This window comes from Panthera tigris, chromosome F2 (genome assembly GCF_018350195.1).
Source record: "Panthera tigris isolate Pti1 chromosome F2, P.tigris_Pti1_mat1.1, whole genome shotgun sequence".
NCBI lineage: Eukaryota > Metazoa > Chordata > Mammalia > Carnivora > Felidae > Panthera > Panthera tigris.
This window is the reverse complement of record NC_056676.1, coordinates 65,494,566-65,515,667: the sequence shown is the minus strand read 5'-3', so window position 1 is coordinate 65,515,667 and position 21,102 is coordinate 65,494,566. Positions and strand designations below refer to the sequence as shown.

The window sequence follows — 21,102 nt, the reverse complement described above, 5'->3', positions numbered from 1 at the left end:
GGTGGCTGAGCTGGGTGTCTCCAGGCCTCCTGATTCCCATCTGTGCATGGAATTTCTTTCAGGCCACGTACTTGTTCCAGAATCGTGGGGAAGTTCCACGAGGACTCATCTGAACAGAAAGACAGTGACTGTCCAGAACTGGCAGTCACCTTCCTCCAAACGTGATTTGGGGGGGGGGGGATGGGAGGACACTGCCAAACATTTCTGCTTCCTTACTTTCTAGATTTCTCTTCTGAAATGAAAACATTCCCCTTGTGTTTCCAGAGCCCCTGAATAGAAGCTCCGTGTCAAAATCCTGTTCATGAGGAAAGATGTCAAGTCCCAACTTATGAAACTCATTTCACAAAAAGGGGCATTATGGGAAATTTGCAGGAACATGTTTACTTAAAAAATTATTTTATTAAAAACTACACTCTGCCCAATTTTGCCCAAGATAACCTGAGAATTTTATTATAGGCACCCACAATGAAGTAGGTAATTAGGGAATAAATAGTCCCCTTCTGCAAACCTAGGATTAAGAATTTTCTCATGGGTTGTTATTTTAACCAACCCTACACAAACAGTCTTTTCATTCATTAAAAGCCTTGATTCACAGAGTATCTACAGCTCAGAACTTACAAAACGATTAGTCTCAATGTGTAGTTTCTGCGACTAAGGTTGTACACAATACCTATGTCCTGTCAAAGACTCACAAATTAAACTTTTCAGCTGTACTATGTTTTAGCTGTATGTTGTGCGTGTGCACCTGTGTATGACCCGTGTATGTGTATGTGTGTGCATGTGCACCTGTCTACACAAGATATAACTTCCAGTTGCAGGTTTTTATTATGTTTTTACAAGTCTTGCAGGCAAGCCTCTCACATGGTTTTTCACTGGGGGGGGGGGGAAACCTGTGTTCTTTGTTCTTTTACTCCTGTGGTTTAATATGATTTCCATCCTCTCTCCCTCCCACCCTGCCTCCCCGCCCTCCACTGCTCTCTCCTCCCTTGGGAAAAGACTTGGCACGAAGTGACCACTAGCTATCCTCATGACTAATGCAAGCATTTGCTGTTAACCTGCATTTAGGGTTGCCGATAGCACATGGTGCAAAGATGTTTCATTAGTTGCCAGAACAAATGACCCATGTGCCAAATCTCCAACAGCTTGTGTCCCGGATAAGGGTCACTGTGGGTTCACTAGTGCTGCCTGCCTCAGAAATTCCACAAATATTTACTGAGCAACTACTCTGCGCAAGGGGTGGCCACTAGAGCTTGGGGCTCCACCGTACTGTCCAGGACACGGTTCCTGCCCCTCTCGGAAGGGGTTGCAGGCCTGGCACACAGCTACCATGTGAACCCAGGATGGGAGAGGAGGGCAGGATGTGATGGAGCCGCGATGAAAGAGATGTAATAGTGGCTGGGGTCCTCTGTCATCAAGGGCATCTGAACTGCAAGACGGACGGACGCTTGCCCCACCAGATGAGCTACAGGAGTCAAAAGCGTTTTGTTTTTCTCGTAAGTAAATTCAAATGCCTGTCATTTGTGCAAAGCAAAGGCGGAGGGTTAGTGGGCGGGCAGAAGGACAGGACTCCTCCAAAATCTCGGAATGAGGGAGGCTGCCCACAGCCCCGGATCCAGCCCTGTCACCTGGATGGAAAACTTCTCACGGTCAGGAAGAAGGAGCCCTGCAGGCCCCCTCCTCGGATTACCAGGATCACTAAAGCCAAGTTCTCCTCACCACGGAGATAACCGAGTTATGCCATTACTTTCGGAGACCCAAACTCCACAATTTAAACCCTGAGTGAAAAAATGTGATGTTCACCAAAACCAAAACTATTTAATAGACATACTTCCCCAGACATATACCTCCCCCACCTCCACCCCCCCACCCTGAAAGTCTAAAATGATTAGTTTTTGTCAGAGAACTTGGCCATAAAATTCTAATACCGAAAAACAAGCAAGAAAACCACACACACACACACACACACACACACACACACACACGTGAAGCACAAGCAAAAAGCACAGGGTTGAAGCCCAGGTTCCACTGCTAATCATCTGACATTGTACGTGTCCTTTACCTTCTCCATGATGGAGGGACTGCTTCCTCAATCACCCCCTCAAATCGGGGGGCTAGGCGGGAGATGAGGCTGGTCAGCGCTCCTGCCCTGGGCACCCGGGGTAAATGGAAAGGCATACTGTCAAAGGTATAAAGTGCCTAAGAGGGGTAGAACCCTGTATCCTTAACATTCCTGAATGGAAGCGCAGTAGAGGCAGGAACACGTCCCTGGTTCCCTGAATCACTGGTAAAATCTGTTGCTCTGGAATGCGCTTTGAGACTGAAACATTTAAAGAAGCAAAAGGGCCTAGAGTATTTCACAACCTAGAGAGAGCCTTGGTTTCCTCTACTATAAAACCTCAGAGGGGTGGACTAGGTGATCTCAAATGTTGGCTTTATCACTGGCTGGCTGACCGTCTGAGACAGGAACTAGTGCGAAGTTGGTAACCGACAAACGCTGGGCTGTTCAATCACAGGATCAATTGGCTGAAGGGGGTCCTTGCTTTCCAAGCAGAGCCCAGGTGCCACAGGCCATGTTCTTGAAGCCAAAACTCAAATACACGATCATTCCCAGGCAGGAATGATCGAGGTCCTGAAGTTATCTTTCAAGGACATTTTTGAAAATCTAGAAAGTCCCACGGAGAAATAAATCAGATTGAAAGCACCTCAGTATTTCTAGTATTTACCAGCGTGTCTGATGCATAGTAGGTTCCTGAATATTTCCTGTACGAATAAACCAAACGTCCAGCATCCGTAACGCTTCCGGCACACCTCGGAATAGACAGGCATGGCAGAATACCCCCAAAGCATTCGACTACTCACCTGAATAGCACCGCTACGCAATCCTTGGCCTTTCCTGCATCCCCCAACATACTCCCAAACCTCACAAATTGAGTGTTGGGTTGAGGATCAGCTAGATCTGCCTGTGAGGCTGGGCTCTGCCTCTTCCTAGCCATGTGACTTCTCTGAGCCTCAGTTTCCTCATCTGTTATATACAGACAATCAGGCCTCCCTCAGGAGGAAATTAACAGTAAAGGACCTCCTAGGGGAGCTGGGTGGAGTACATAAATTTGTCCACATAGAGCTGGGAATCCGCCTGGCACATCGCACTCTCGAGGCAAATGCTGGCCATCAGAGTTACTCACTAGTGCTTGGCAGCAGCTGTGGGCTCATTAACGTTCATTTTCTTTACCCCACATTGGATGTTCAATGTAAATCCAAACTGCAATGGTATTCTACAAAATGTAAGAAAGGTAAAGATGTTGCAAACAATTATTTTTAGTGTTTGGTGGCCTTTCTGAGCATTAGGACGGCTCCTCCACATCCCAATTGACAGAGACAACTGAGCACTGTCCTTAGAGCCAAAGTGGCACCGGACTAAGCGTCTGGAAGCTGTGTTCAAGTCTGGGCTCTGCCGCTGATCCTCTTTACTCCCTGATCCCCAGCCAGGCTTAGAGGAACAATGACTTGCTGGAATAGCACGGCCAGTCCAGGGCTTCACAGGTCAGAAATATGTACTGCTCACCAAACACTCATATTCACATCCACTCTCCCCACCCCCTGGTTTCCCAGCATCCTAGAGTTAGGCAGGGTGAGGAGAGGTGATAGTTTCGGGGAGTGCGTACGTGACCATTTAATTTTCTTTTCCTCTGCTCCAGCAGCCTGAAAGCCAATTGTTTCAAATGATGTGCCCACCAAGTCAAGGCTGCCTGGATCCCTAAGTCCCAGCTTCGAAGAAAGCTACCTTGGTGACCGGTTGCCTTTCAGCACACTTCCAAAGACTAAGAGATAGACCTTGCTTTGTTAAGCCACTAGGATACTGGGGCTTCCTGGTCACTGCATCAGAACCGACGACTCATGTACATTTATTCAGCCCCTATTCCAGAAGGCTCATGCATGTCTGTCACAGGATGGCCAGTTATTTTCAACCACACAGTACACTGAAATCTCAGTGAGACCATCTTCCCATCACATAAGATGGTCCAGCAAGATTATGAAGATTTAGTAAATCTGGCCATCTCTCTCATGACAGGTATTTTTTTCTCGCCTCCCCAGAGCAGCGAAAAATTGTTGACGAAACTGTGAGAGGACAAATATCTTGAGAATGAGAAACTGGCCAAGAAGCACCTGGTAAGGGAAAGGAAAAAGACGCTCCTGTTGCTAATTCTACCTGTGCAGGCTTTCATAAGCAAAATCTTAAACTCTGGAAGGGAATACAGAACCAGTGTCCCTGGGATCCCATGTGCTAAGGCACTTAACACAGACTTTTTTTTTTTTTTTTTTAATAATCTCCACACCCAACGTGGAACTCAAAGACTCACGACCCTAAGATCAGAAGTCACATGCTCTTCCGACTGAGCCAGCCAGGTGCCCCAACACAGACTCTTAATACTCTTTACCTAACACTCCAACATGGTGATGTGGCCACAGATCCCCTGGGGTCTGATGTCACCCAGACCTGGCTTTAAATCCCAGCTCGGCCATTTCCCGTATAACTCAGGCAAGCTAATTTCTTAAAACTTCAATTTTCTCATACATAAAATAGGTATAAAAACGTCTACCAAGTGGGGTTATTGGGAAAATGAAACAATTTAAAACAAGATTCAATGGTTGGTACGTAGCATTCAATCGGTTTGGTTTCCTTCCTCTCTAACACCTTTACAGTAGAGTTTGGTCTCAAGTTCAGACTTTGTAAAAAACATAAAAATAAAAGAAAGTTTAATAGTGAAAGTAGTAGAAAGACCCTGCAACAACACCTGTGACAGTGCTGTAGGTGTCACGTGGGACAAGTTGGAGGGAGGCAGTGGATCCAGGCTGCACAGATAGGCCAGAGATCCAGAAGAGGCAGTAGGGCTGAGCCAGGGAGGCAGGGAGCTTGGCAGAGTTTGGCCAAAAGATCCTGGATCCGGGACAAAACCAGCCTGGGACGGAAGCTTCCTCCACTGCTTCCTGTTACAACATGGTCCAGTTGACTGTCCTTCCAGGCAGTGTCAAGGACCTGCCACCAGGGGCAGCAGCGAGCAGCAACGCATCTGGCTGCCAACTTGTGTTGACCGAGAGCACAGGCTCCCAAACAGTAAAGGGTTCTTTACTCATCCTCAGTAACAATCCAATCACATGAGAGATATTCATTTTGAACCTACTAAGTGGGCCAGGCTTGTGCTGGTGCTGGGAACGTGGAGACAAATAGGAAAGTCTCCCTTGCGGTGAGGGTTGGGGGGGTGGGGGTGGCTCACAGTTTTCCAGGGAGACAGATGTGCAAACAGACAAAAATCCATTTTTTTTTTCTGTTTTATCTGCTAAGATTTATAAGGGGTTATTTCTATGGCACACTAGCCTCTCGGAGGAGGGAGCAAGTATCTCTATAGCAGGAATGAGTAGGTCTTGCTAAGTTTGGGGGATGCAGTCTCTCCAGGGAAAAGAATCTATGTGTGGAAAGGAATGAAAAGGAAAGGACGACACACAAGGTTTAGACATCAGTCTTGTCTGGCCGAAGGGTGGGGCATATGGCAGAGGGGGCGGGGGAATTAGTTACGGTAGAATAAGCCTGGTAGGCAGAGGTCAGCTCTCCAAGAGCCACCATGCTAGGGTCAGGAATTTGGACTTGATCCTACGGGTTAGAAGTTACTAAGTGGGAGTCCTCAGAATAGACAGGAAAGCACAATGGGAAAAAATTGATTTTGAATGCCTTTAGACTGGGCATATGCTTTCCACTTTGACCCATTCCCCACTGCTTTCTACTGCCCTATACTTCACCCCTTCACTCTTCTATACTACCTTCAAAGCCCCTGAAAGCATTTGGGTTTGGGACTCCTGGACAACCAGTGACATGGGGAGCTTTTTAGGAGGGTAAGGAAACACGATCAGATGTGGTATTTAAGGACTGCAAATTCCTATCATTTTTGTAACTGGCACATATCTTCTATATCCAGAAATCTTGAAGTTGATTCCACAAATCCCCTACCAGGATCAATCAGTGCACCCCTCCCAACCCTGAAAGACCCGCAGGCTGATCTGGTTATAAGTGGAGCCACACACAGGGCTCTTTCTCCCAGCTGGAGAAAACCAGGGGACTGTCAGCTCAGCAGAAAGGACCGGAAGCCACCCTTCCCTGCCTCACCTCGGCCCCAAGCACTACCCATCAGGTACTTTCTCACACCTGGGAGCACAGGAATCACACTATGGCTCTGGAGGTAACACAGCCAGACACAAGAGCGTCACTACAGCCCAGCCAGGAAATGCCAGAAGCTCGAGTGGAGCCACCGCTGGGCTCTGGGGACAGGACCCACCAGGGTCCACCAGGACAGGCTCGGCAGGTCTGAAGAGCCTGGATGACCAGTTCCTGCTCTCGCTGGGTGATGGCCCCTTCTGTGGGGTAGGGGTGTGGCCCCCAGTCATCAATTCATGGCACTGGGATATCCCTCAAACCACAGTGACTCAGAGGCAGCCTCATAGTACATGAGGTCAGAGATATGTCGGATAACAAAACAATATGAGCCAGCATTTCTAGGCCACTGCCTAGGTGCTGGGTGCTGTGCTAAGTACTTTACAGGTGTTACCCCCTATAATTCACACAGCGGCCTTAGCAGCAGGGGTTCCAGGCCTGCAAGTCCAGCTAGGCCCACTGTGTAGACCAGCAAATGCACACGTTCCCCAGCTAGACTGAGAACACCTCCAGGGAAGAGGCTGGGGCTTGGTCATCTGTGTCCCTTCCCCTGCTCCCAATACTGAGCACAGTACCCTACACACAGTGGCAAGGCCAGGACAAGGGTGAGGCAGTGGCAAACTAGGCACCCAGGACGCAGAACTGAAGGAAGCACTCCCTCTCAAGCGCTGACCCTGCATTTGCAGGAGCCCGGGAGCGAGCACCACCTTATATTTTGCACACTGGGTGCCTCGTTTGCCTCACCCAGTCCAGGCCCTGGGTAGTTCACTGGTCAGACCAGTGCGTGAATCCTGCCCGCTAGCCATGTGACTGACCTTCCCCACGCTGTGCTCAGTTTCCTCACCTGTAAAATGGGACCGACGACAATGCCAAGGACTGGCAAAGACCCGGCGATATCAGAACCCTCATGCACTGCTGCTGGGAGTGTGCGAGGGTGCTGCCACTTTGGAGAAGAGCTTGGCGTTTTCTCAAAAAGGAAAGCATAGAGTGACCATCCAATCCAGCAGTTCCACTCCCACGTATCCTCCCGAGAGAAATGAAAACACACCTCCACACAAACATTGCACACAAGTGTTCACAGCAGCATTATTATAATGCCCCAAATGTAGAAATCCAATTGTTGACAGGTGAATGGATAAACAAAATATGGGCTGGATTGTGTGCTCCGCGCCCCCCCCCCCCAATTCATACATTGAAGCTCTATCCCCAGGACCCCAGAATGTGACTGTATTCAGAGACAGGGCCTTTTTTTTTTTTTTTTAATGTTTATTTATTTATTTTTAAGAGAGAGGGAGAGAGAAAGCAGGGGAGAGGCAGAGAGAGAGGGAGAGAGAGAGAATCCCAAGCAGGCTCTGTGCCAGCAGCTCAGAGCCTGACGCGGGGCTCGAACCCACGAACTGTGAGATCATGACCTGAGCTGAAGTCGGACCCTTAACCGACTGAGCCACCCAAATGACCCTGGAGATAGGGCCTTTAACGAAGTGACTAAGTTAAAACAAGTCATTAGTGTGGGCCCTAGAGCAATGTGCCTGGTGTCCTTTAAGAGGAAATCTGGACATACAGAGGGACACCAGGGATGTGTGTGCACAGAGAAAAGGCCGTGTGAGGACAGAGTGAGAAGGAAACCATCTGCGAGCCAAGGGGAGAGGCCTCAGAAGAAATCCAATGTGCTGACACCTTGATCTTGAACGTCCAGCCTCCAGAACTGTGGGAAAATAAATGCCTGTTGTTTAAGCCACCCAGTCTGTGGCATTTTGTGATGGCAGCCCTCGCAGGCATAGCCACACAATGGAATACTATTTAGCCGTAAAAACAATGAAGTACAGATGCATACTATAATACGGATGAGCCTCAAAAACATTATGTGAAGCGAAAGAAATTAAATAGGGAAGACCACAGATTACACGGTTTCTCCCATGTGGAATGTCCAACAAGGGCAGGTCTATAGGACAGAAGGTAGCTCAGGTTGCTAAGGCTTGGGGAAGGGGGCTGGGAGGGGGCTGGGAAGTGACTGCTAATGGACACAGGATCTGTCTTTGAGATGACAGAAATGTTCTAAAACTACATTGTTGTGATGGTTGCACAACTGTAAATACACTAGATATCAGTTAATTGTACATTTTATACCTGGGTGAATTCTAAGGTATCTACACTACACCGTAAGCTATTTTAAAATAGGGGCTAACTCTAGGACCCACGTACAGAGCTGCACAGGGCTTGGCACATACTGCCCCATATATTATAATTGGTACTTCTTAACATGCTCAAAGAAGTATCTGCTGCTCAGCTGAAAGTTGCCTGAAGTGCCTCAGATTCCTTTACTTTTAGGGGGACATCAGGGAAACTAACCTGGGCAGTCAACTGGTGATTCTGTATCCCTAAGTGACCTGTCCCTGCCCACAGAGTTCTCCCAATCAGTGGGTTATGGCTGCAGCATGCCTGATGTGGCTAGAACTGCTCCAGTCTTGGATTCCACAGACCTGTGCTGGAATCCTGGCCCTGACCTTCACACTATCTGCTTAGCAGGGCTGCTGTGCAAACGACCTGGACGATGGTGTGAGGGTGTGAGGAACCTACATACAGGTGGCATTCGTCACATTGGGGGGAAAAAACCAACTATGCACAAGAAAGCCCTTTGTCTGCCCGGGTGGCTCAGTTAAGCGTCTGACTCCTGATTTAGGCTCAGGTCATGATCTCGCGGTTTGTGAGATGGAGCCTCGTGTCGGGCTCTGTGTTGACATTGCAGAGCCTGCTTGGGATTCTCTCTCTCTGCTCTCTCTGCCCCTCCCCCACTCCCATGCATACACACTCTCTCAAAATAAATAAAGACCATTTTTAAAAAAGCCCTTTGTCAAGCCCTAACTGCACGTGCACCCTTGTGTTACCCTCGGCGCTGGCTGGTGGCTTGGCCGCTGGTTCTAATCAGATATGGAGGAGCCACAGGTGCACAGAGGGCAGGACAGGTGGCATGGGCCCATGCCTGGGGAGCACCGGTACGGAAGAAGACTGCCTGGCTCCCAGAAACCTCGGACAGAGGGCTTCCCACTCTGCTGTTCCTCGCCTGTTAAGTGGAAATAAAAGGGTTCTTGTATCTCTTGGGATTCTCATGAGCTAATCCACAAAAAGGGCTCAGCATTGCTCCTATAATGTCAGTGCGACGATCACTGCAGTTGCTAAGGGCCAAATGATTGAGGACTTCCTGAGGGATGTCGTTTTCATCCTCTGGCAGGTGTTCGTTGACTGGACAGAGGAAAAGAGGCTAGGTTAGGGAAGGCTCGAGGAAACCGAAGAGCCTCAAGCTATAGAAGAGGAAAGTAATACTCTGCCATATAATCGTGTGATCCCTTACCTCTTTGGGCCTCAGTTTCCCTAAGATGGACTAAGTGCTCCCTGAAGTTTCTTCCAGCCGGAACACTCCTTGATCCCACTAATGCACCATGTTGCTATTAGACTCATCCCCCGGTCCCCACGATCGTCCTCCAGGGACCCCAGAGGACATTAGAGTTTGTACCAGAAGACCCATAAATCCCATTTCTGAAAGTGCTGACGTCAGGCCGTGTTCAATTTCACGCTGCTGAATACAGCCCTCCATCTTTGGAATGTCTACCATTAACCCATGGAGTGACCCAAACCGTGTCCACTCTGTGGCTCTGTGCGCCCAAAAGCCCCTGCTCCTGGGAACGCTGTGAAATCTTCCACTCTCCTGAACTGCGCGGCTCTGGCAGAAGTTCACCGCATTCTCCTAATTAATTCTGTAACACAAAGTTCTCGGGAAGAAAGTACAGGGTAATGAGCCCTCGGCGCTCTGTTAGGGGAGGTTAGGTGAGGGTCTGTGCTTCTTCTCTGCTCCTGCCTGGAGCCACTGCCATCCCTTCCTCTAAATTTCTTGACCTGGGGGCAGTCTTCCCAGCTTTTAGTTGTCGGTCCGTATCTCTCCATTTCCCACCGCCCTCCTCCAAAAGCAAGGACACACCCCATCTCTACCCGCACTGGCATTCTGGCCTCTCTCTGCCCCTTCTGGGTCACTACCCCCCATAAACAACTTGACTATGACATCCAACTCTGACCAGACTGTGTGCAAATATCTTAAAGGAGCTGTTTCCAAAAAGGCAAGGGTGCAGTGCAAAGGAAAATAATTTCTAAATGTCCTCCTCCACAGGCCAGGGAAATTCCGCGAGGGCTCTGGGTATACCCGGGGCGGGAGGGGGTGGGGGGCGCTGAGATGGCTTTGTCCTTACAGCAATTCAGCTCAGTCTTGTATTTAAGAACAGCGGGAAAGTAATATCTGCTGAAAGGAGTTTTCTGTGCGCTATTTAACTAAATGGCTCTGCAGCTGGAGAGAGCCATAGGCAGACGTGTTATGATTCAAGGGCTCCCAATTACAATGATCCTCTTTTATTGTATAAAAACAGCAACACAGCCATCTCCTCTCCCAACGCCTGCTCCCTCCATCTCCTTCCCCTATTGGCTGGCAAGGCTGTTCAGCATCCTGAAAGTAGCACCCGGATTCTCATCAGTCCCGGGAGCGCAGCCTGCAGCCCGCTGGGATTCCTCCTCCCTACAGCCAAGGAGAGGGTGGAAAGGGGGCAGTGCCCCCTGGGGAATGTTCTGTCATAGACACTGCTGGAGGCTTTAGAGTTGTCTTTTTGGGGTGGGGCAGTTGGATCACAAGCACGGATTTGGAATTCTCTTCTGTTTTGACTAAACTTACACACACGCATCCTCACGCATGCATGAACGCCCACACCCCTACACCCCTTTAGCAGAAAAGCAATCAGACCGTCTAGAAGCACACTCTAAAACTGTCCCTTCTCCCCATACTTCCTCCTAGGCTGGGGTGGGGCACCTCCACAAGATTTCAGAAAGACCTGGTGATGACTAACAGCATCAGCCTTGGGGGGCACGTGGGTGGCTCAGTCGGTTAGGCGTCCTGCTCTTGACTTCGGCTCGGGTCATGATCTCACGGTTCGTGGGTTCAAGCCCCACATCCAGCTTGGCACTGTGGCAGTGCCTGTAAGCAGGCAGTGTGGAGCCTGCTTGGGATTCTCTCTCTCTCTCTCTCTCTCTCTCTCTCTCTGTCTCTCTGTCTCTCTCTGCCCCTCCTTGGCTTGTGTGCTCGGTCTCTCTCTTTCTCAAAATAATTAAAAAAAAAAAAAACTACTTAAAAAAAAAAAAAAAGGACATCAGCTTTGGGATCAGACTGATCTGAATTTGAATCCTGACTTGGCTACTTTCTCTCTGTGACCTTCGGCAAGTACCTAACCTTTCTGAGCTTTGGTTTCCTGTCTTTAAAACTGGGCTACGACCCTGCTCTCAAAGTACTACTCATGGTCAGACTGAATGACATAGTGAGAGTATTTAGCAGAGGGCCGGGTACACAGCAGGTGCTCAATCTGGGCGACGCATCGCTGTGGTTAAGGCAGCAACACTGTGTGTCTGTGGTGTTCTGGGGGTATAGGGAACTTCGTATTCGTTCAGCCTCACCAGTCAGAGGGGACAAAGCGGGAGGGGGAGCAAGACAGCTGGGGGTGGGGCATGGACGTCAGCCCCACCGAGGAGTGTTTTCCTGGAGTCTTTCTGCAACACTGACTTAAACCATAATGTTTGCACAGCCAGGGCATGCACGCATGCTGCCTCAATTTAGACTTCTGGTCCTTCCTTGGTTTTCTGCAGATGTTTCGGAGTCTAGAAGCTGCAGCTGCAGGCATCCAACCGGGCCAAGGAGAACCCGGAGCCCAGAAACTCTTGCTCACGTCTTCCCTCTTCCTTTCTCAACAGCAGACTCCTCTCTCCCACAGTCTGTCCAGGGCCCCCAACAGGGAGGATTCCCTCCCAAAGGAGGAGCTAACTCAATCTGGACACTCTCTGAGGCCCCAGGGATCCATGAGTCCACTGCCCACACTGAATTGGACAGCAAATGGTTCCCAAGATTTTGCTGGTTTCCCCCTGCGGGGTAAACCAAGCATGGCTTGAAACCCAAAAGTAAACCCATCATACGCTTTTCACTTTTCTATCCCAAACCAAGCCTGTGCACCCCCAAAACATACCACAAATCTCTTACACCAAAGTGAACGCCGGGGGCACGCTCCTTACAAATACTGATTCCCCATGGATCAACAGTACAAGTATTTCATTCACTGCAGATTCTATGTGGCAACTCTATCGCAGCGAAACACCCTGTAATAAGATTTAATGTCCACTAAGTGTTTCTAGTACTAGAGGTGTGGAGGCAGGCAGAGGGGAGGAAGAAAGTGTGTGTGCACTGTGGCTTTTTACTGAAAATTGTTCACCAGGGTGGTAAACAAGAGGGGTAAGCAAGAAAATCAGGTCTGGCTCTGGCCTCTTTTTTTCCATTTTAAAGTTTGGGTGGAAACTGATACACTGTTGTCACGACTGTTTTTCTCCGTGGGGGTCTGTTATACACCCACACCCACACCCACACTCACACCACCCCCAATCGGCCCCTCTTAAAAGTAAGACTATAAGCATAGGAACAGGAAACACATTGTGGGTGATTCTTAAAATCACAACCTGTTGGATGCCGGGAGGGGGCTTTAGAGAAGGGTGGGGGAGGGGAACCAGGAGGGACTCCCCCCCCCCTCCCCCAAGTTAAAAACGAAACTACCTTGTCACTACTAAAAACAATGTCTACTTTATCGTCTACCACGGGGCCATGTGAGTAGTCAGGCATCCTTTCAGAACCGCGCTGTCTGGATTTGACTATGACACAGCACATTATCCTACCTGAACACTGCACCGGGGTCTCACGGCGATTTTCTGGGAAGGCTTTCCATTTCAGTGGTTACTCGGACCTGCCACTAACCAGTGCGTATGCGTGAGGGGGGGGGGAATGCAATAAGACGGGGGCAGTCTGGGTCTTGGAATCAATGATAAAATCCATGTATGTTAATCACTTGGCATCTCAAGGATACAATAAAGTCACATGCCAGAGGTTGTGGCAGTGACAGTGATGATGCTGGTGGTGATGATGGTGACAGCAGGTGATATTTGCTGAACACAGTGTTAGGCGCTGTGCTCAGCTCTTTTACAAATTTCTTCCAAAGCTTCACAACAACTCATCAGGCAGCTATTAGAACGATCTCTATTTTCGAGATGAGGAAATTGAGGTTTAGAGAGTAGCTAATAAATTGAGCAGAGAATCAGTCCTTGCTGGAGGAATCCAGAGCGGGGAACCTAACAGAAGGGCCTCTGAGGCCTCCTGATATCATCCTGTCCATTTAAAGCAAAGGTGAACGGTCATGACCAAAGTTATTCTGATGCAGGTAATACCTAGCAGTCTGAGGATCAGGACAAAGGCCAACTGTAGTGTCTGGGGACTAATGGTACCTACCTCCACAGCTTTCAGTAACTGAGCTATGAAAAGGGAGAGCTACTTACGTCCTCGTAACAGCTGACTAGCATTGGCTTAATTTGGGATTCCTATTGGCAGGACCTAAAAGAAAAGCTCCCCATCATCCCTCACTTTCTTACTGCACTCTGTCTTCTTTTTGCCCTAAGGCAAAACTGGTCCCCTGGTCTGAAACTTTTTATTTCAAACCAGAACCGAGCTGATTTGTCTGCACAAGGCACACTGCTGTCAGTCTTACCTTCCTAAATGCTTGACACGCGTCCTCGGAAACCTGCCATAGCTCCCCAGTACCTATGGATTACCAGCCACCCTCCTCCACGTCCACCCTCAAGTCTGCAATCATCTCTTTGCACAACTGTCCCTCCATCCCCCTCTCCACCTCCTCAGAATATGCTCGGCTTCCAGGACACAGCTTTACCTTCACCAGAAATACCTTTCTTCCTCTTCTCCTCTTACTTAGGCCACACACACTTTATCTGCCAACTCAACAACCATCCCACCATTCACCCCAGTTTGTTCACGGAAGCAATGTGCCTACCTTAAAAATGCAGGGCTGCCCTCCCTGGTACGTGTGGGTGGCCGGGCAGTGCAGTTCTGGTTGATGAACCAAGGACAGAAGTCCCTGAGAGGGGCATCTCTTCCCAATGTAACAGTAAAGCCCTAGTAGCCACACGTTCAATGCCTCGTTCATCCTGCTTTCTCTTTCCTGGGATGGAGATGTGAAGCCCGGACACGTGGCAGCCACCTTTCCACCTCAAGAACACACACCTGGGATCGGAGGCCTACAGCTAAGGATGGTGTAGTGGAAAGACAGAGCCTGGGTCCCCAGTGGTACAGCCCAGGCATCGTCCCACTCCCCCCTCTTGTCTGACACGAGTAAGCCCCCATCTGGCTACGTCACCAGTGGTCAGGATCGCTGCTGCTAACAGCTGAATACAATCATATCTGACACACCTCCAGACATTGTTCCTTCTCATTCCATGGGTCAGTTCAGATGCCACCCCCTTTAGGAAAACCTCCACGATTCCCTCAGAGCACAATAATTACACCCTTCGTTGTGCTTCCGCAGTACTTTTCTCAATTACAGCACTTAGTTAATCCTGCTTGATTGGGCCTGCCGGTCTGCTCAGATTCCTCGGGGGTAGGGGGTCTGGACCCCGCCAGCACCTCCACAGTGCCTGGAGCAGGGTTTTGCATTGAGGTTAGGGGGCTTTCTGTCGCCAGTCTCTCCATAATGTCTAGCGCAGCGCACTGGAGTGAGCTGGTTCTGGGGTCAAAGTGTGCGTGTTCTGGGGTCTGGTGCTCTTACTGTTTGGTCTTGGGCAACGTCCGTGCTCTCTGTGCCTCTGCTTCCTCATCCATAAAAAGGAGAGACTGACAGTACTTACCCCCCAGGGATGTCACGAAGACAAAATAATCACGAGCACTTATAAGGGTTCTTGGCATATAAAAGTGTTTAATGACTGCACTCTTATTAGGATGATGACTATCACAGCTGCTGAATGAACAAATAAATCAACACGTAGCTGCTAAATAAGTGAATGAAGGAATAAAACCCAGGAAAATTCTGGAGTTCAGACCCCAGGGCAGTGTCACTGTTCCTTCTTTTTCATAACTACACCTGTCCCTTTACTTTTCCCTTCTAATGAGGACTCGTTCCAATGAGAACTGCTGTAACAGGAGTGTTTAAGGCTAAGAAATAGGGCCCGGCTCGGAACACTGACTTCACTTTCTGCTCTGCAGCTCTGGGCAAATTCCTTCACCTCTTTGAGCCTCAGTTTCCTCAACTGTAACCTGAGGATAATAATTGCACTTATCTCACAGGGTTATGCTAAGAACTAAATGATAAAGCACACAAAAAACTAACCATTGTGCCTGGCATATGAAAACAGTAAACATTAGCAGTCATTATCAAATATCGTCACTATTCTTTTTGCCAAACACCAGGCATCCCACTCAATCCCACAGCCCTGATGGAGGTGAGACCCTTGGTGTGGGGATCACCTTTCCGCACGTCAAGATACGCTGCATTTACATCAGGAGAATACCCTTCTGGAGTGCCCACAAACACTGTCATTTTGATCTTTTCCTTTAAATGGGGATTGGTTAATACATCTGATGTCCCCTAAATCCCTGACCTCTGAATTGCCCCTTAAGAGCTGTTAACTTCAGCTGGATCCTAGTTGACATCAAACCTGGCCAGAAGGTACATGCACACAAGAACGATCAAAGAGCACAGCGTTTCCACACCAACGAGATTCCCACGGATCACAGGTCCCTGTTCCTGTCGGTGACACATTTCAGTCTTACTTGTAGATTCCCCACCCCCCGGGGCAGTAAAAGAAGATGTGTATATGGCTTAATATAATTTTCCCTTTAAACTTGAATCAACCCTTTATGTTAGTTCCATTGAAGCACTTGAGGGTTCCATTAATCTATTTTTACTTTTAAACACGCCATTTTACAAGATATTTATTCCACTTGGTTGTCATCCAAATGCTTTTTGACATTACTGCCCTGGGACTGAACTGCTTAAACTCAGGGCCCTCATAAATAGAAAATCACCTTTTGACTGAAATCTTGAAGAGCCCTCAGAACCTCACCCCCTTCACTTCAACAGGCATTAATTTCTGCTCTACATAAAGGAGTGTGAGTGTACTGCAAGTCTGAGAGTGTGTGCCTGTGTGTGTGTGATGTTTTAAGAGGGTAAGTGTAGGTCTGAACTACCCAGGGGATGAAGAGGGGGACTTCCTGCCCCCCCAAAACCTGCCCATCGGGGCCTGCCTCAGACCTGGTGAGCTGCTAACTTGGGAGACAAGGAGATCATCAGAGATCAGGTGGGGGAAGAATTCTAGGGCCTGACAAGACTCAGGGGACCCCGGGGCCCGCCGGGCAATACCTCTTCCAAAGGGGACGGGTCCAGGGAAAGTCACCATTCCCCCACCTTCCCCCTCCCCACCTCCGGACAAACAAAAGGCCATCCCCAAACAGCTGGAGGCAGGCAGAGACCCCACTGGCTTTGAAGCCGATCAATCAGGTGGAAGCCCGAGCAAATCACAACTTGGCTTCCCCAAGTTTTCTCCCCAGCCTAACGAGCCACCCTCCTCCTCCTCCTCCGCCTCCGAGCTCTCCGCACAGCTACGGGGCCAAGGGGACCGTCCTGAGATGCTCACTGGTTTCCAACTTTCCGCTGCTCTCCGTCTCCGCAGCCTCCTGCAGAGCGGCCGGGGGAAAGGGCAAGTTTGCAAAGGCGAGGATACCAAGTCCCGGGGAAGCCACAAAGACGCCGCAACACCAACAAAGATGAACCTCTCGTGGGGCGGACGCCACAGCGCCAGCTGCCGCTCCGGGGGCGAGCGTGGGCTCGGCTGGCAGAGGCGGCCGCGGGCGTGGGCCGGCCGGCGGCGGACAGCGAGGGGGGGGGAATCCACCCCCGGACCCCCCCCCCCACACGCGGGCGCCCCGCCACCTGAGCCGGGCGTGGGGCCCGCGCCGCGCTCCGGCCCTGCCCCCCGGCAGGTAGCTCGGGCGGCCGCCCGCAGCCACCGGCGGCGACGAGAGCAGAGGCAGCCTCAGCCCACGGCGTCATGCTTCCTGCCACCACAGTACGGCGAATCGTCACCGGGAGAGGGGAGAAGAGGGGAGCGCGGGGGAGGGAGGGCAGCTCGCACACGCAGACCCCCCCCCCCCCCCCGCCAAACCCGCCGGGCCGGGGCCACGTCCCGCCGGAGTCCCCGCGGGACCTGCCCCGTTTGCACAAAGCGCCGCAGCTGGGCCACGGAGGGGAGGGCGCCGGCCACGAAATAAATAAATAAAAACAGAGTCGGGTCTACGTAACGCCCTGTCGAAAGCGGACGCCATATTTTTTTGTGGCTTATGTCGACATAGGGAAACGTAGACATGTTTTTCCTCCTCCTCCTCCTCCTCGGTCTGGCTCCCATTTATCCAAACTTGTAATCAAAACTCTTAAAAAAAAATCTCCCCCCACCTCCGGATGCTCTTCTTTCCTCCCACCCGCCGAAAGGGCCCGCACCCCCCCCCCTCCGCACCCCCTCTTCCAATCACAAACCCGGCCAAGTCCCATTAACAACACATTTTCGGGAGCCGCGGCAGCGGCGGCGGCGGTGGGAAAGTTGGGCTGGAGTGGCCGGCGCCCGGCGTGCGGGGCTCGGGGCTGGCGGCGCCGGGCGGGGGGTGCCGGGCGCCGAGGCGAAGTTTCTTACCTGCGCCGGGGCTGGGGACGCGGGGACCCGGGCTGGGAGCGCGGAGACGCGGCACGGGCGTTCCAAAATGGAACTCTGCTGGCTCCCCCCACCCACTCCCCACTCCCCACCGGGCGCCGGGCTCGGGCTCCGTGGGAAAGAGGGGCACGGCCAGCCTGCCAGACAGACGGACAGGAAAAGCCCCCGTACGGGGAACAGTGGCCAAAATTTTAAAAAAAAAAAAAAAAAAAAAAAGAAGGAAAAAAAAGGGGAAAAAAAAATGTCTCGATCAGTGGGGAATCTACGCCAAAACCCACATGATCTGTAACGTCAGCATGCGTATTTGCATACGATACCACCACCCGAGCTGCCACCCGGGCTCGGGTTCCGCAGAAAGTTACAAAGTGAAATTCAGCCCCCTCCGGAGACGCCGGCGAAATGTCATTTTCAGGCGGGAGCTGGGGGGGAGGTTAGCCCTAAAGGCGCTGGTTACTAGCCGAGGTTGGGGTGGGGGGGTTGGCAGTAAATTAACTTAAAAGTCTGAGCCCAGTAACGGACTCGGTGGAATTTCTGCGAGGGGAGGAGGGGGAGGCGCGAGCGAGATCATTGAATATTAAGCACGACCCGGCCCGGCGGCCGTGGCCAAACCCTCCTGGTGCAATACCCATTTTCTTTATGAAAAGTTCAAGGTGTCACTGATGAGCTCAACAAACTGTTGATCCTGACCACGTGGAGTGGCAGACGGAGGGACCGCGGGGCGCGGCTGCTGGCCCTGAGCGGGTGGCACCCCAGATCCCCGCGTCCCTCTCGCAGCACGAGGGGTCGTGCTCGGGTGGGGCCGCCACGCGCCCAGGCCGCTGCCTGCGCTTTCTCCCTTCTCCCGACTCAGGGAAATAATAACTAAAAAAAAAAAAAAAAAATTTTTTTTTTTTTTTTTTAAGCGAGACACGTTTTTGCTCCTGGAATAGTAATAAGAGGGCTTGGGGTAGGGAGGGTGAGAAAGAGCCCCCACTTATATAACGACTTGAAATTAGATGACTTTTGCTGGGGAGATTCGGGGATTTGCGCTTGCGCCAGGTCTGAGGTTAGTTAAAGATCCTCAAACTTTTTCCCTTAAGAGCCAATAAACAAACAGACGCCCCGGGAGCTGACTTAAACTCTTGTCGGGCCGCCGTTCGCTGGGATTCTCAGACTCGGAGAAATGCACACCCCTGCGGCGCTCGCAGGGAAGTCCCTCGGAAGCTGGGCGGGTCGCTTTCGGAACTGGGACTCTGGCGTTCCCGGAGGGAAGAGATCCCTAACTGTCGCCCCCTGGCTCCCCTCGGGCGTTTTAGAGTACGGGCGGGCCAAGATCTCGCTGCCCTTCGCTTGCGGCGCGGTACCCGTGAACTTGCGTTCTGGGCGCGGCGTTCCTGCAGCAGTGCTACGCTGAGGAGCCCTAAGGAATTCGGATCCCGGGGACGCTTCGGAATCTCAGCGGGCAACCTGTCTGCGCCGCACATTCCTGCCCGGACGGACCCGGTTTCCCTCCAAGGGCATGTGGACGCGTCAGCCTTTCCCGGCTTGAGCTGGGCGCGGGCGTGCACTAGCAGAACCGGGCCGAGGGATGTTGTCTGGGGTCTACTTCTGACAGTCTGAGCGCAGCGAGAAAACAAAGGGAGCCTGGGGCTGGGAGGCTCTGCGGAGTCCCCGCCCGCCCTGAGGATTAGCAGGCGCGGAGCGTCGGGGCTTCCCGGCCAGCCTCTGCTCCGGGGAATTAGAACGAACTCTAGCGGCGGTTTGCGACGCAGCTCTGGGCGCCAGGACCGCAACAGGTGGCCGTGCGCGGCGGAGTGGCCAGAGGCGAGGACGGGGACTGGAGTGGGGACGGCTGGCCTAGGGGGCTGACTGCGTGGCCAAGGCACTGGGTGACCTTTTGACATTTTCGTTTTCTAGACTGGGGACAAGAAACTGGCTGAACAACGTTTTTCTACGGTCTCCCTTGGGGCTCCAATTTCTCTAACAGAGCTCCTTGGGTCTCCAGAAGTTTTGACAATAAAAATAGCTCATATGCAAAATTTTCTTACTGGTCTGCACCTGTTTGTTCGGTTATTGCTCATGTGGGGTCTGTCTGTTGGTTTTGGTTTTTTGTTGGTGGCGTTTTTTGTTTTTTTTGTTTTTTTGTTTGTTTTTTTGTTTTGTTTTGTTTTTTTAATGACGCAGACAACAAGGCCCTGGCCTGGGAGGGGTCTCTTGTGTGATGCTCACAGACCCAAGAAGCGATGCATCGTATCGCTGATGCAGCTCTTAACGTATTCATTAAGAACTTCATCGCAGACCATGACCCAGATCGTGTTGCATCTTTCTCAGACTCATTTGATAACTTCTAAGATCCTAATGTATTTGCCATAAACACGAGAATCTAAGAATACTGTTTTATATTTCTTCCCCCAAGGGTGTGCCAGGAGAATACAGGGGGGAAAAAAGGACCCCCCTGCCAAATTTAATAATTTTATATGCTTACCCTTGACTCTTCCCGGTCATTTCGCTCCCCGTGCCCCAAAGTAAGCGCAGCTCTCAGTTTGTTTCCACGGAAATTATGGAAGCCTTAAGGAAACTGTTCCCATTTTGAGACTGCATCTCCTCTTGATGGTCCATCACTTAGGAGCATTTTCTAGAAGTCAAGTTTCCTGTGCCCCTACCTTGTTACCATCTGCTTCTGGCTGGTGAGAGATTAACAGGGTGGGAAGGGGCAGGGTTGAGCCAAGCAGGGTAGTCCTCTGGACTGTCCACCAAGTCCCCCTGTCTACAGGTCACTTATATGTCATGGACACTGTGGAGGTTTCTGATGTGCTGCTGTCTGCAAATTGTTCAAAGTTTAACATGGACTGAACTTTCACTACCTAAACAAACAGCAGGGAATGAACCAAGGGTGACTTTGCATTAAGTGCTATGATTTCAATTTGCTCTGCGCGTAGGTGGAGTGGATGGACCCTTATCTGATATGATTCAGGAGCTTTGGAATCCATGATGATAAAGGTAATGTTTATGGAGTGTTTTGTCCGCCATATGCCCGTTGCTACTTAATCTTTCCAACAACTCTATCGGGCAGCAATTCTTACAATGTTTTGTTTCAGTTCTCCTTAAACTCTTACAATTATTGAGGACCCCAAATAGCTTTTGCCCATGTGAGCTGTATACCTATTGACGGTTACCGTATTAGAAATTCAATTGAAAAAGACGAAAACAGGGATTTACAGACACACTTTCCGTTAGCCGTCAGAGCAATGACAACCATGACAGGTCACAGAGCCTCGGGAAAACTGTATATGTGTGAGAGGATGAGAGTG

General features: G+C 50.7%; 1 protein-coding gene across 4 annotated transcripts in view; it reads right to left on the bottom strand.

The window, feature by feature from the left end:
* Positions 1–18,110, bottom strand: part of ZHX2 (zinc fingers and homeoboxes 2) — a 161,435-nt gene extending 143,325 nt beyond the window's left edge. For 3 of the 4 annotated variants that reach the window (XM_042973357.1, XM_042973356.1, XM_042973354.1), the window contains exon 1: positions 17,795–18,110. The gene's annotated coding sequence lies outside the window, so the exon portion shown is untranslated. Of the gene's footprint in view, positions 1–6,196; positions 7,387–17,794 lie in introns of those variants that run through there. The other variant, XM_042973355.1, reaches the window with a different exon arrangement.
* Positions 18,111–21,102: the final 2,992 nt, after the last annotated feature.